This window comes from Schistocerca nitens, chromosome 6 (assembly GCF_023898315.1).
Source record: "Schistocerca nitens isolate TAMUIC-IGC-003100 chromosome 6, iqSchNite1.1, whole genome shotgun sequence".
NCBI lineage: Eukaryota > Metazoa > Arthropoda > Insecta > Orthoptera > Acrididae > Schistocerca > Schistocerca nitens.
The window spans coordinates 381,923,260-381,938,408 of NC_064619.1; the positions used below are offsets into that span (position 1 = coordinate 381,923,260).

At 45.0% G+C, this 15,149-nt stretch overlaps 1 protein-coding gene and 1 non-coding gene across 3 annotated transcripts in view; one reads left to right on the forward strand and one right to left on the reverse strand.

The window, feature by feature from the left end:
* LOC126263075 (hemicentin-2) overlaps nt 1-15,149 on the reverse strand; it is a 2,049,386-nt gene that overhangs the window by 1,329,504 nt on the left and 704,733 nt on the right. The window lies entirely within an intron of this gene.
* Trnaa-cgc (transfer RNA alanine (anticodon CGC)) lies at nt 12,109-12,181 on the forward strand. The gene has a single exon. It is a non-coding gene; the product is annotated as a tRNA-Ala (tRNA).

Sequence of the window (15,149 nt, forward strand, 5' to 3'; positions counted from 1 at the left end):
TAGGAGAATTCCAGATTGACCACATTGCAATATCATATGAGTACCAAAAAGAAATTCATGATGTACAAGTGCGCAGAGGCGCAAATGTTGATTCAGACCACTACTTAACTAGAATTAAAATTAAATTCACACCTAAAAGGAAATGTAACAGGAGAACACCCGTGATCCCGAAGTTCGACCTACACAGAATTAAAGATTCGAGGATCACAGAAAAATGGGAAGACCAACCTGCAGAAGAGTGGCCAAAATTTCGAACTAAAATCCTCAAAACAGCGAAAGAACTAATCCCACTACGTAAAAAACCAAAACACCCATGGTGGAACCAGGAATGTGAAGACGCTCTAGAAGAGAGAAAAAAAGCGTTTCAAAATTACAATTGCAACAAATCAGAAGAAACCCACAAGAAATTCCTTGAAGTCCGCAAACAAGCATCCAAGAGTTTACGGCAAAACAAACGGAAATATGTAAATGACCAACTAAAATCGATAGAAGACAACTTTAAAAATTACAACACACACGATTTCTATAAAACCTTTGCAAACCACATTAAAGGGTACTGTCCACAGAACCTCTGCTTCCGAAAATCAAATGGTAAACTGGCCTTAACAAATAAGGAAAATTGTGAAGAACTAGCGAAATATTTTTCAAAGCTTTTAAACTGTCCAGAACCTAAGGAGAGGTTTCCGAAAATACAACCAGAAACCGTATCAGAAAACTCAGCACCACCAACAAAAGAAGAAATTTATTCACATATCCAGAAGCTTAAAAATAACAAAGCATCAGGTGAAGATGGAATTGTAGCTGAACTCCTGAAAAATTTAGGTCCAAATTCACTCAGAGAAATCACACACATTATCCAAAATATTTGGCAAACCGAAAAAATCCCAGATGACTGGAAGATCGCACTAATTCACCCACTACACAAAAAGGGTGACAAATCAGATGTGAACAACTATAGAGGGATCTCGCTTTTACCAGTCACCTATAAAATTTTGTCAGCCTGTCTCCTGAAGAGAACACAAGAACAACTAGAATCAAAATTATCTGAATACCAAGCAGGATTTAGAACAAACAGGTCATGCCCAGAACAAATTTTTAACCTCAAAACCATAGTCAAAATGCGAGCTCTCAGACAAAAGCCATTAGTATGCACATTTGTAGACTTTAAGAAAGCATACGATTCAATAGATAGACCCTCATTATTTCAAATTTTAGAAGAAAGGGGATTAGATTACAAGACACGAGAACTAATAAAACAAACACTAACTGACACGAAGTCTAAAATAAAATTCATGGGAGAAATTTCGGAGCCCTTCGGCATTCAGACAGGTGTGAGACAAGGCGATGGACTCTCTCCTCTTTTGTTCAACATCGTTCTTGACAAAGTTATGGAGGAATGGGAGAAACAACTACGGAAAAATGAGTGTTGGAAACCAATTTCACTTGGCTTTTCCAAAAACAATCTTTACATTCCATACCTCGCTTTTGCAGATGATCTAGCAATACTAGCGGAGGATGAGCAGACCGCCATTAAACAGATTGACACACTCAAAGAATGTGCTGAGAAAGTTGGGCTACAAATCTCATTTGAAAAAACTGAATTCCTATGTTCAAAAGTAGAAATTGCAAGCTTAAAAACAAAATATGGCAAAATCAATAGAATCCCGTATTTTAAGTACCTCGGAGAATACATTGAACCAACAGGCCAAGAAATAGTATCACAGCAAAATCGTTTACAAAAAGTCAAAAAAGCATTCTGGTTAGTCCACAACCTCTACAACAAGAAATCCTTGTCAAGACAAACTAAAATTCGGCATTACAATACCGTCATAAAACCAACAGTCCTCTATGCAAGTGAAACACTAGTACTGAACAGAAAGCGAGAACTCGAAGACATCAAAAAAGAAGAGAGAAAAATCATTAGGAAAATTTTAGGAGCGAGACAGACTAAAGATGGCTACAGACTGCAAACAATCAAAACAACAGAAAAGTTTTCAAACATAGAAATTGATTTTAAGAAAAGGCGACTGAAATTCTTTGGTCATCTTAGCAGATTACCAGAAAACCGTTTGACCAGAAAGCTAATAAATTACGTAACCTCACTTAAAGCTTCAACACCTTGGATGATCGAAGTTAGAAAAGACCTCACCAACGCGGATATAACAGCAACCGATATTTCAGACAGAGATACTTTTAAGCACAAAGTAGAGAAGTGGAAAGTTTTACCAGAGCAACCAAAACAAAAACAGTACAGACCGAAGTGGTCAGAAGAGCGAAAGCAAGCCTTCTCAAAAAGAATGAAGATCTATTGGAGCAACAAGAAGAACCAGAAAAAAAGTTGATTGTCATTTGCTTAATGTCATTTGCTTAATGTCTTCCGTTATTGGGAGAATTCATAAATAATAATAATAATAATAAAATCTGTAGTAACCAAACATAATCATATCGCCATGAAGTTATCATGTTTCATCATCTTTCTTATGTCCTCAAGTGGATCAAACGGCTGCGAGTGAAATACACTCCTCGAAATTGAAATAAGAACACCGTGAATTCATTGTCCCAGGAAGGGGAAACTTTATTGACACATTCCTGGGGTCAGATACATCACATGATCACACTGACAGAACCACAGACACATAGACACAGGCAACAGAGCATGCACAATGTCGGCACTAGTACAGTGTATATCCACCTTACGCAGCAATGCAGGCTGCTGTTCTCCCATGGAGACGATCGTAGAGATGCTGGATGTAGTTCTGTGGAACGGCTTGCCATGCCATTTCCACCTGGCGCCTCAGTTGGACCAGCGTTCGTGCTGGACGTGCAGACCGGGTGAGACGACGCTTCATCCAGTCCCAAACATGCTCAATGGGGGACAGATCCGGAGATCTTGCTGGCCAGGGTAGTTGACTTACACCTTCTAGAGCACGTTGGGTGGCACGGGATACATGCGGACGTGCATTGTCCTGGTGGAACAGCAAGTTCCCTTGCCGGTCTAGGAATGGTAGAACGATGGGTTCGATGACGGTTTGGATGTACCGTGCACTATTCAGTGTCCCCTCGACGATCACCAGTGGTGTACGGCCAGTGTAGGAGATCGCTCCCCACACCATGATGCCGGGTGTTGGCCCTGTGTGCCTCGGTCGTATGCAGTCCTGATTGTGGCGCTCACCTGCACGGCGCCAAACACGCATACGACCATCATTGGCACCAAGGCAGAAGCGACTCTCATCGCTGAAGACGACACGTCTCCATTCGTCCCTCCATTCACGCCTGTCGCGACACCACTGGAGGCGGGCTGCACGATGTTGGGGCGTGAGCGGAAGACGGCCTAACGGTGTGCGGGACCGTAGCCCAGCTTCATGGAGACGGTTGCGAATGGTCCTCGCCGATACCCCAGGAGCAACAGTGTCCCTAATTTGCTGGGAAGTGGCGGTGCGGTCCCCTACGGCACTGCGTAGGATCCTACGGTCTTGGCGTGCATCCGTGCGTCGCTGCGGTCCGGTCCCTGGTCGACGGGCACGTGCACCTTCCGCCGACCACTGGCGACGACATCGATGTACTGTGGAGACCTCACGCCCCACGTGTTGAGCAATTCGGCGGTACGTCCACCCGGCCTCCCGCATGCCCACTATACGCCCTCGCTCAAAGTCCGTCAACTGCACATACGGTTCACGTCCACGCTGTCGCGGCATGCTACCAGTGTTAAAGACTGCGATGGAGCTCCGTATGCCACGGCAAACTGGCTGACACTGACGGCGGCGGTGCACAAATGCTGCGCAGCTAGCGCCATTCGACGGCCAACACCGCGGGTCCTGGTGTGTCCGCTGTGCCGTGCGTGTGATCATTGCTTGTACAGCCCTCTCGCAGTGTCCGGAGCAAGTATGGTGGGTCTGACACACCGGTGTCAATGTGTTCTTTTTTCCATTTCCAGGAGTGTATGTAGCTGTTGTTTCCGCGGTTTTCGGGGCCACTCACCCATCGTATAAGGAGGTGTCAGTGTCACGCTCGTCTTACTCAATAATCTAAATACCTTAATTATATTCGTAATTGCAAATACGGACAACCGTCAGCTATATAATGGAATGATGAAATGGAAATTTTTGGCGGAACGGGTCTGGAGTCCGCATTTCCCGCTTTTCGCGAGCGGTCGCATTACCGATTGGTTATGCTAGTACGACTCGCCGCCGAACCCAAACTATCGCATGTCTTCAACCACATGCCTGCAAACTGTACCCGTACATCCATTACGTACGAGGGGCGGTCGAAAAGTTTCTAGCCCTCGATAGTTACGATAATGTCTCGCACAAACGACACCACCCACTTTTATGATGACCCTATGTGGGTATGCAAGTCAAATCTCGGGCTCCAGCTTCGTTAGTTTTCCTCTAGGATTCAATATCTGCATCTAAAGGGGATGACGTCCGAGGAAATTGCGGAGGATATGCGGAATACACTTAAGGACAGGCTCCGTCTCATGCAACAGTGAAAAACTAGGTGTCCGACTTCAAACATCAAAAGAACGAGGGTGGAAGATGCGCCAAGGAACGGAAGGCCTGTCACCGTTCCCACTGATGAAACACTGACTGCAATTCACTATATCATTCTGCAGGAGCATCGAACAACATTGCAGCAAACTGAAACCACATTTGGAATCTCCCAATGCAGATCAAAGACGGGAGGGTGTGCAGTGTTGTGATGAAAAAGTCCGCCAATTTGAAGCGGATGAAAACGGATTTCTTGAAAGGTATGTGACAATTCACGAAACTTGGGTGCACAACTTTGATCCTGAGACAAAAGAACAGTCGCAACAATGGCCACAATCGTCTTCCCCTACCTCAAAAATATTTCGTGTGCAAAAACCAGCCGGTAAGGTGATGGCATCGGTCTTCTGGTATGCAGAAGGGGTGATTATGGTGGATTACTTGCAAAAGGGCTTAACTATCAATTCATCATACTATTGCACCCTCCTGCGCCGTTTGAGAGGAGAGATAAAAAAAGATTCGGGTAATTGGCACGCGAAGTTCTTTTGCATCACAACGCACGGACGCACAAAGCCCTCGCAACAATGGGAACTCTGTCTGACTGCGGGTTCGAATTGTTACGTCATCAGCCATATTCTCCAGATTTGGCTCCATAAGAGTTTTTTCTTTTCCCAAACCTAAAAAAAAGATCTGAAAGGACGACGATTTGACAATGATGATGTAGTGATTGATGCTGTGAACATTTGGTTCGACTCTAAATCGATTTTTTTTTTTTTTTTGTGGCTTGCAGAAGTTATCTGAGCGTGCCCACAAGTGCATATTACTGTACAAGGTGTTATATTGAAAAAGAAATTGGTATTTTGAAATTTCTGTCATTCTTTATTTGTTAGGCTAGAAATTTTTCGACCCCCCTCTTATACTCCCGTACAGGAGTCGCTTGCTCGGTATCGGCGACTTTCAAGTAAACGCCTTTACGGGAGTATACATAATGGATGTACGAGTGCAGGTTATAGACACATGGTTGACGACGTATAGAAGTTTGGGTCTAGCTCGCGATAAGACATGCATGCGTGTCCGAAGGAACATTACATCGTAATTCGAATTAACACAGGCACTGTAATATCGTATGGAAAGTTGAAAAGTGCTGCTGGACACGCCCATGTCAACTTGACGTCACTTCCGAGTCTATCCTCCGAGTTACACTGGCCTTAAGATCGACGTGTCTGGCGTTCCGCCTAAGACGGTGGTATCCGCCACCGGTTGACATTGCTGAGACTGCTCGCCTGTGCTAGCGGCCGGGCTCCTCGGGGCCTGACCCGCGCAGCTGTTGCTTTTGGCTTCGTCATCCCCTAAAAGCGAAGGTATCAGATAGAGGCTGGCCGCCGGGCAAAAGTCGCCGGAACAAAGCGCCGCTGCGCGTAATGGGACAACGAGGCGCCCCGCCCCCAACCCCACAGCGCTGACCCGGCAAACAAAGGATGGCTGCCTGGCGAGGGCTGGGGCCCGGGTCCTGGGGGAGGAGGGGGGGGGGAGGAGAGGGGTGGGCTGTCAAGGGGAGGGCAGCGGAGACTCTGCTGTTTGCCTTGCGACGGCGGAGCGCCGGCGACTGTTGTGACGCCGGATTATTCGCGAAAACACACAAAGACGGCGGGCGCCTTGATACGGCACGCCAATCTGCTTAAGGAGCTGCTTATACCGCGGATCACACGCGCCTCTCGCCTCGGCTAAGCCGCCCCGCCGCTGACGCGCCTTTCGACACCGGGCGGCACATAATAAAGTAGCTTACCGCCTGTGAGTGGAGAATATTAAGGAGTCGCTCGCGTAATGACTGGCGACAAAGTAGCCGCGCGCATATCCGGCGAACAATACTGCTGCTCGGCGGCTTAAAGCGCGCAGCAGCCCTTATCCGCTCTCGATTTTGACTGCAGTGCCGCGTGGTTCGCTGTGAAGTTAGCTGAAATGGAGTTGCCGACTGAAGTTAAAGGATAACAGAGAAGGAAGACGACAAAGTGATAGAGCCGCAGAAAGACGACATCGCGGCTACAGGGAACCAAACTGATCAATTATTTCTCTCTAATACCGTCCACAGCCATGCAATATTATAAAAATAACATTTTCAGTCGAGACTGTTATTAAATGTCTTTATTCGCGATCGTGATTTCGGAATGATATTCCATTTTCAAGAGACAACTCACAATTACATGGGCACGGCGGAATCGTAGGTTTTACGATGGCACTGTCCTCGTGTCTATGGAGTATCGAATACACACTGAAGCGCCAAAGAAACTGGTACAGGCATTCATATTCAAATACAGAGACACGTAAACAGGCAGAATACGGCTCTGCGGTCGGAAACGCCTATACAAGACAACGAATGTCTGGCGCAGTTGTTAGATCTCTTATTGTTGCTACGATGGCAGATTATTAAGATGTAAGTGGTGTTACAGTCGGCGCACGAGCGATGGGGCACAGCATCTCCGAGGTAGCGATGAAGTGGGAATTTTCCCGTACGACCATTTCACAAGTGTATAGCGAATATCATGACTCCGGTAAAACATCAAAACTCCGACATCGCTGCGGATGGAAAAGGACCCTGCAAAAACGAGACCAACGACGACTGAAGAGAATAGTTCAACGTGACAAAAGCGCAACCCTTCCGCAAATTGCTACAGATTTCAATGCTGGGTCATCAAAAAATGTCAGTTTGCGAACCACTCAACGAATCATAATCGATATGGGCTTTCTGAGCCGAAGGCTGACTCGTGTACCCTTGACTACACGACACAATGCTTCACGCCTCGCCTGGACTCGTCAACGCCGACATTGGACTGTTGATGGCTGGAAACATGTTGCCTGGTTGGAAGAGTCTCTTTTCAAATTCTATCGAACGGATGGATGTGTACGGGTATGGTGACAACCTTATGAATCCATGGACCTTGCATATCAGCTGGGGACAGTTCAAGCTGGTGAAGGCTCTCTAATGGTGTAGGGCGTGTGCAGTTTGAGTGATACGGGGCCCCTGATATGTGTAGATACGACTCTGACAGGTGACACGTACGTAAGCATCCTGTCTGATCACCTGCATCCATTCACGTCCATTGTGTGTGCCGATGGCCTTGGGCAACTCCAGCAGGTCAATGAGACACCCCACACGTCCATAATTGCTACAGAATGGCTCCAGAAACACCCTCCTGAGTTTAAACACTTCCGTTGGTCACCGAGCCCGCAAGCCACGAAAATTACTGAGCATATCCGGGATGCCTTGCAACGTGCTGTTCAGAAGAGATCTCCACCCACTCGTACTCTCACGGGTTTATGGACAGCCCTGCAGGATTTCATGGTGTCAGTTCTCTGCAGCATTGCTTCATATGTTAGTCGATTCTACGTCACGTCATGCAACGGCACTTCTGCGTGGACGTTCGTTGGTATCAAAGAACCGCGATAGACTCTCTAGAGACATTCTGTAACTACGCGAAAAAAGATTTGCCAGGCTGCTTCGCTATCGCAATACAGGGATTGAGACTTATCTATGAAAAGAACCGATGCATTTGCCCTGATTGGTGCTTATTCCGTTACACGTGGTCCGTTTTCTGTGCGACTGGACGCACCTTGCGTAACGCTAACGAGCAAACAACACTGGATGAAAGATACTCTTTGGATCTCCTTGCTATATCCCATGATAGCACATGAAGTGTGGAGTCAAGAGTGGTTGACAGAAGGACATTATATTAAAGGGAACAATGCACCGACGCATTTCATGGTGGGTTGTCACTTGAGAAATACACCACTGGCAGAAATCGCGATCATGAATAAAGACATTAAATAACATAACAGACCCAAAATGGCATTTCAAATTGAACATTGCTGTGCTATGTTTTATGTCGTCAAAACAAAAATTCGTCGTATTGTGTATTGTTTGAGTGTGTCAGGGAATGACGAGCAAAAGGCACCCAACTGCTAATGTTAAATGATTGTGGCCAGAAATGAAATTAAACTTTTAAAACCTCATTACACAGGAACAGCAACTGACACAAACCATCGCAGTGAGAGAGTTATGTACAGGGCGGGACAGATGAAGTAACATGACATACGAGTACTAACAAGTCTGTTAAAACGAATCAAATTGCAGTAGGCAGTAGCATGCTGGCAGAGGTTTCCCAGTCGTGCACAAGAAGTTAGACGTCACGTGGCGTTAGCCGGGTCCAAAGATATATACGTGCCCTGCAACGAAATTATGACGACACACGGTTCGGCTTGTCCACCGCACTTCACGAGCGCTCGGCTCCGTGCAGGGCCCATGGGAATTCAACATTTAATTGCAAAGGTTGAGAGGCACCCACATGCCTTGCTCATACTGTGGCATCAAGCAGTCAGGCCTGCAAGATGAGTGGTCTGCCAAGCGAGTGGATTCATTCTTAATTTTATCGAGTAACATGAACCCTAGTACTCACACTTAAGTTACAAATTATCCTCCTGTATGAATAATACGCAACGGAAACACACATCTGACTATCAGTAATTTACAGAACTCTGACTGTACACTACGCACTGGCAATACCACATTTACTTTTTGTCTTTTATTTAACGGCTTTTGTCAACACGTGGCCACCGCACTGAATATGAATGGCGCACACATTATAAATTCGGGACATTATGACAACATACAATTCGAAGGAAAAGTCCACCAATCCTTTTCTTTTCACTATCTTATTTATTCCGATAAATTCTCTAACCTAAACACACAAATTCTATAACCTACAACAATAACACATGAGAAATTCCGCCCAGTGGGCATGGCTTTACATTGGTGAATCTCTATATTATGGTCTCGTAATTATTTAACGCTACAGTGCACTTTCTGGATAGGATGGTGGATCTTTTATTATTTCTCACACTTCGACTCTCACAATCATCATCACGAAACTTTCCTCCAGACCGAGCGGTACAGAAGGAACAAGCATAACCCATGAATCTTTTGAAACTACCTCGCTACTCTCCCATGCAAACCACACATACCCAAATTACATGACATACACCACACTACAATGTGAAATACTACACAAGGAATAGTCACAACATTATCACAATATTATCCCAGTTTCACACGACACTGCCCCACTTTGTAATTCTACTTTCCTACTATGAACTCTGGAGATATATGCACGTCTTCCTGTGCAATGCAAGCCAAGTGGCGTTGCTGGATAGACGGCCGACTCACCTTGATTCTCTCTCAGAGTTTAAATCTAGCGTCACACGGAATCATATCACGCAATGTAACATTAAGAACATATTCATCACACACGCGAGTCCTCAACTGATACCATGGACGAGTACTTCTCTTTATCCTTTGTCTCATACACAGATTGAGACTCACACAGTACTCACCACGTGGAAGTACTCGTCTCTAATTTCAAGTCCTGCACACGCCATTTCTTAAATATTTCAGCTTATGGTACACACGCTATTTCTTAAATATTTCAACTTATTGTACACACGCTAGTAATTCAGCTTAACTTAAGCACACGGAAGTATTTCAACTTATTGCTACACGTGGTTTCATTGTGACCGTTGGTCACTTCCGAAGATTACTACAATCCCATTAATATTACCTGCCTGACATTTAATTCTCTCCACAAAAGTTCCTGAGATAGAGAAATTATTATTTCAAACTACTCTTAAATATTCCACATACATACCATGTCTCCACTCTTTCGTCATTACGGAGCACAACTAAAACAGGTCTTAACAGCACAAGATCCAGCGGCAGAGTCTGAAACATGGCCGTTCTTTAGGTTCTCTCACACCTCTGTCGAAGTGGGGGGAGCACCTTCTTACCGTATTGGTCAGCCACATTTCAGGCGCTCAAAGCTCTGGTAAATTTCATCTCTTTGGTCCCACCAAAGGTGGCCACAGGATCGACTCAAAGATGATCATATATCCACATTCACTATCTGCGGTTAGCAGACGACCATACATTCATTCATTTCACAGATCTCACCAAACTGGATGTAGGGATTTATTTTGTGGAAGTGCACATGTGATCAATTAAATAAATAAATTGCCATTCTTTCCCACACTGGTATCCGGCTTCGCTGTATTAATTGAAATTGAGTTATTTTACAAAAAAAATGTGTTGTTCTGACAAAAATAATGAAGTATTTTGTACCTATTTTCAATGTCGGGCGGTACTGTACCCTTTCAAGGTACCTACTAAATGTATCGTGTGCTATCAAGAATTTGCTTGCATTCAAATATCAGATCAGAACTTATTAAACTCTTTTGAAATAGTTAATCGCTCCCCGTCGGAGTCGGCTGCTGGGACTCCTAAGATCTGCAGTGTCACGCGCTGTGACGTACGCTTTCTCGTGGACCTCGCGTCAGCTCAGCGCGACTACAGCGCCAAATGTGGCTGGCCCTGCTGTGGTGGCATTCTTCATTACAACATGGTCTCAGTACATTTAGATGACTTCACACGGTGGAGAGTCACCGTGAAACTCACAGAACTAATGTAGAGAGCGCGTTCCGAACCACAGTCACTGTTGCCCGAAGGAGAGGAGGTTGTCAGCTACTGCAGGAAGTGATCGCTAAATTGTGGAGCAGGCAAGGAGGGACCCACATTAAACAGCAAGTGTAATAGCACGCTGCAATCACATTTAACAGACCTGGAAGGCACGAAACCTCACGTTCCACAAAGACACATGCGACTGCGTGGGTATCGAGACTTTTCTCGACGACTAGTACGTTGTGTTCCACTGACACTCGCTCATCAGCGGCAGAGTTCGCGGTGTATTAGGAACGTAGGGACTGGACCAACGAAGAGTATCACCACTATCAATAAATGTTACTGATTAGTTATAGCGCCACTCTGTCAAGCAAGAGTAGTTAGAAATAACTAGAGTGCGTACTGCCACCCTTTTGTAGAACCATAGTAAGAAATAACTTTCCTGCTAACGTGGCTGTTTGGACTGAATTGATGGTAAGATTCAGTTACAACACTCCAATAGGTGTGAATCACAGTGACTTCCTCAGTACATTTCTCCGCTTCTGCATTAACCACGGAGGCTTCGCAAAGCTCCTTCATCAACTGAATAAAATTAATCACCCTACGGGAGAGTGGCCCGGGAGAGGATTCTCAACGTACTGTCATCGCCTGTCCTTTGACACTAGAAGGAACAACTCATTCGTTGCAGCGTCTAGTGAAGTAGGCAGAGCTTTTAACTAGTGTGAGGAGCTGGTACCAATAAATGATGGAGTGATTTACAAACACGTACTGAACTTTTTCGCCATTATGCAAATTATTATACTCTGTAACAACAATTTACATTTTGAATGACATACATTTGAAAGCATGTTGTGTGTGTGTGTGTGTGTGTGTGTGAACGCAGGTTTACCAAGTTTTTGCTGTATATTAACTTGACTGCTAACGAGACCAACAAAAAGCCATATATTACTTTAAGAAATATGCTCGTAACAGTCAGTAATAATTTTCGGATGTTGCAAGAAATTTGAGTCAGTAACTGTATATTAATATTTGAATATGCTTTGCAGATACCTGCTCTTCAAATAACTTAGTCCTTATTTCTCCCTATTTCTGCTCTGGCTGAATTCCTCAACTCTGTAACCGAGCCAGGTGGCGCAGTGGTTAGCGCACTGGACTCGCATTCCGGAGGACGACGGTTCAATCACGTCTCCGGCCATCCTGATTTAGGTTTTCCGTGATTTTCCTAAATCGCTTCAGGCAAATGCCAGGATGGTTCCTTTGAAAGGGGACGGCCGGTTTCCTTCCCCATCCTTCCCTCATCCGAGCTTGCGCTCCGTCTCTAATGACCTCGTTGTCGACGGGACGTTAAACACTAATCTCCTCCTCCTCCTCAACTCTGTACGCGTTACGCTTATCGTGTCAGACCCCGTAACCAGTCACGCCTCTGTCGTCCACTTTACTTATGTACAAACGGAACCGACTTGCTTCTGCAGATACACTCACTGATCATCCAAATTTTAAAACCATCTGCTTAATAGCATGGCGATCGACCTTTGTAATACAATACAGCAGCGGCTCAGCATGGCATGGATTCTAGCCGCCATTGGTACTTTCCGGACGTATCTAGTACCACATGTCTGCGGAAAGGTCACACAATTATTTTTCATGAGGTTCAATTCACATGAACAGAGTGACCACGATACCAACAAAAGTTCACCGTAAAACTCTTCAAACCACTGCAGTTAGATTCTTGCTTCGTGACTCTGACTATTATCTTGCTAGAAGTTTCAATCGCCGCCGGGGAATATATCAGACAAGAAGTGAAGCAGGTGGTCCACAATAAAGTTCACGTACGCCACAGCTGTCACGGTGCCTTCGATTGCTATCCCAGATCCCATGGAAGTTCAGGAGGCTGTTCTCACCAGCCCCAGTTCGTGGCGAGGTGCATGATTCATGCATCCGTTCGCCTAGATGATGTCGTGCCGACACCCGCGCATCGATCTGGTACAACAAACGTGACTGATCCGACCTGATACAAGAAACGTCACTGATCTGACCAGGCGTCACAACTCCACTCATCGGCGGTCCAATTTCGATGATGCTCAATCCCGTCTCCGGCCATCCTGATTTAGGTTTTCCGTGATTTCCCTAAATCGCTTCAGGCAAATGCCGGGATGGTTCCTTTGAAAGGGCACGGCCGATTTCCTTCCCCATCCTTCCCTCACCCGAGCTTGCGCTCCGTCTCTAATGACCTCGTTGTCGACGGGACGTTAAACACTAATCTCCTCCTCCTCCTCCTCGATGATGCTGCGTTCACTGATACAGTGATTCACGATGTCGTTGGGTCAACATTGGAACCATAGGGGTCGTTTAGCACGGAAAACATGTCCAAAAATGTGTCCTGAACACTGCCCTCCAAAACATTAAAGGCACGGATAATGTTAAACATGGTCATCTTATATTACAGGTCGATGTTAGCTGTATGTCAACCTGAATCCTGCAATGGTTAACGATTTTGGAGAGCCTGAATGCTGAGTGTCTATTACATTGAAACGTCCCCTTTGAACAATTTTACATGACTGTGCTTATACTGACGCTCAATATTTTTAGCGCAACGCAATCTGACTTTCAACACACAATATTTTGTTAGCGCAACGCAATCTGACTTTCAAAATTCTCTACAAGAGAATGGCCCTGACTAACATTAAACTATCTCTTTCACAAATCACTTACCTCACAAAAATCTTCGCTGCTCAAGCTACTGCAATACAGCGAGCGCCACTACTGCCAGCTAAATAAAAATTCGAACTATGGAAGACACTAACTACTCATAGGGATAGTTAGCAAATAAAAGATATTAATAGAGAACAAACAATGTATTTACCTTGATATCATGACAAATTACAAAACTCCGCCATCTCTCTCCCCACATCCACCACTGCTGGCGGCTCACCTCCAACTGCCCAGCGCTACGCGCTGTTCACAGCCAGCTGCCTAACACTACAATGGTTGAGTATTACAACAATGCAAAGCAGCCACAGACTGCACACGGCACAGCCGGTGATTTTCATACTGAGGTGGCGTTACCAATAAAAAAACTAAACAGCCTACTTACATAGCCCCCATGCTCCCCACAAAAAATTTTACAAATTTTGTTGGGCACTGGCCAATACATATTTGTTAAAAATTTTTTTTTCACAATTACAATAACAAAGAAATCAAATGCACACACTTATTGATACAATGTTGGTCAAAAGCTAAAATTTTTTCTCACAGTCCATAAAGACAGTCCTGATCATTCATCACATTGCAGTGTTTTTCTCAAAGTCTGAGCAGTAAAAGAAAATGCACACGTAAGTAGTGGATTTCCATGCAGTCTTGAAGAAGTAGTGTTGCCCTTCCAACGGAAAGACAGTGCTGACTCTTGACATGCTGACAGGTAATGGGCCACAACAGAGCAAACCCACAGCGGAGTCAGTCGAAGTTTTGAAGAGTATTGGTGGGTAGGTCATCACAGAGCAGACCCACTGTAGTCCTGGTAGAGATTATGGTATTGGTGGGCCACCAGAGGCGCAGAACCACTGCAGTCCTTGTAGAAATAATGGTATTGGTGGGCCATCAAAGGTGTAGACCCACTGTAGTCCTTGTAGAAATAATGGTATTGGTGGGCCACCAGAGGTGCAGACCCACTGTAGTCCTTGTAGAAATGACGGTACTGGTGGGCCACCAGAGATGCAGACCCACTGTAGTCCTTGTAGAGATGGCCAGCAACCATCTGTTGTGACTGTGCAGGTGCACAATCACCATCGAAGAGTCTTGCGGATAATGTAGCAAGTCCATAACCACCACTTGTGCACTCACAAAGTTTTTGGAATTGTCCTCAGAACCAGCAATGCTGTTATCCAGTCCCTTGCTGAATCATTAAATCTCATGCAAACACTATCACTCCCTACTTCTCACATATTGTCCATATACTATGACCAACAGAAACGTGTGCAGTGAAATGTAACTTACAAGTTACTTAATTTGATGACCTGGTGTCAATTACAATTTTATAACATAAGAATACAATTACAAGGGTACAGAAAACATCATTAAAAATATAATAGTAGAGATAACGTTCGTAGTAATAGGGGCTTTACAAAAGAATAGAAATAAACATATACATCAGTGTTACAAAAATA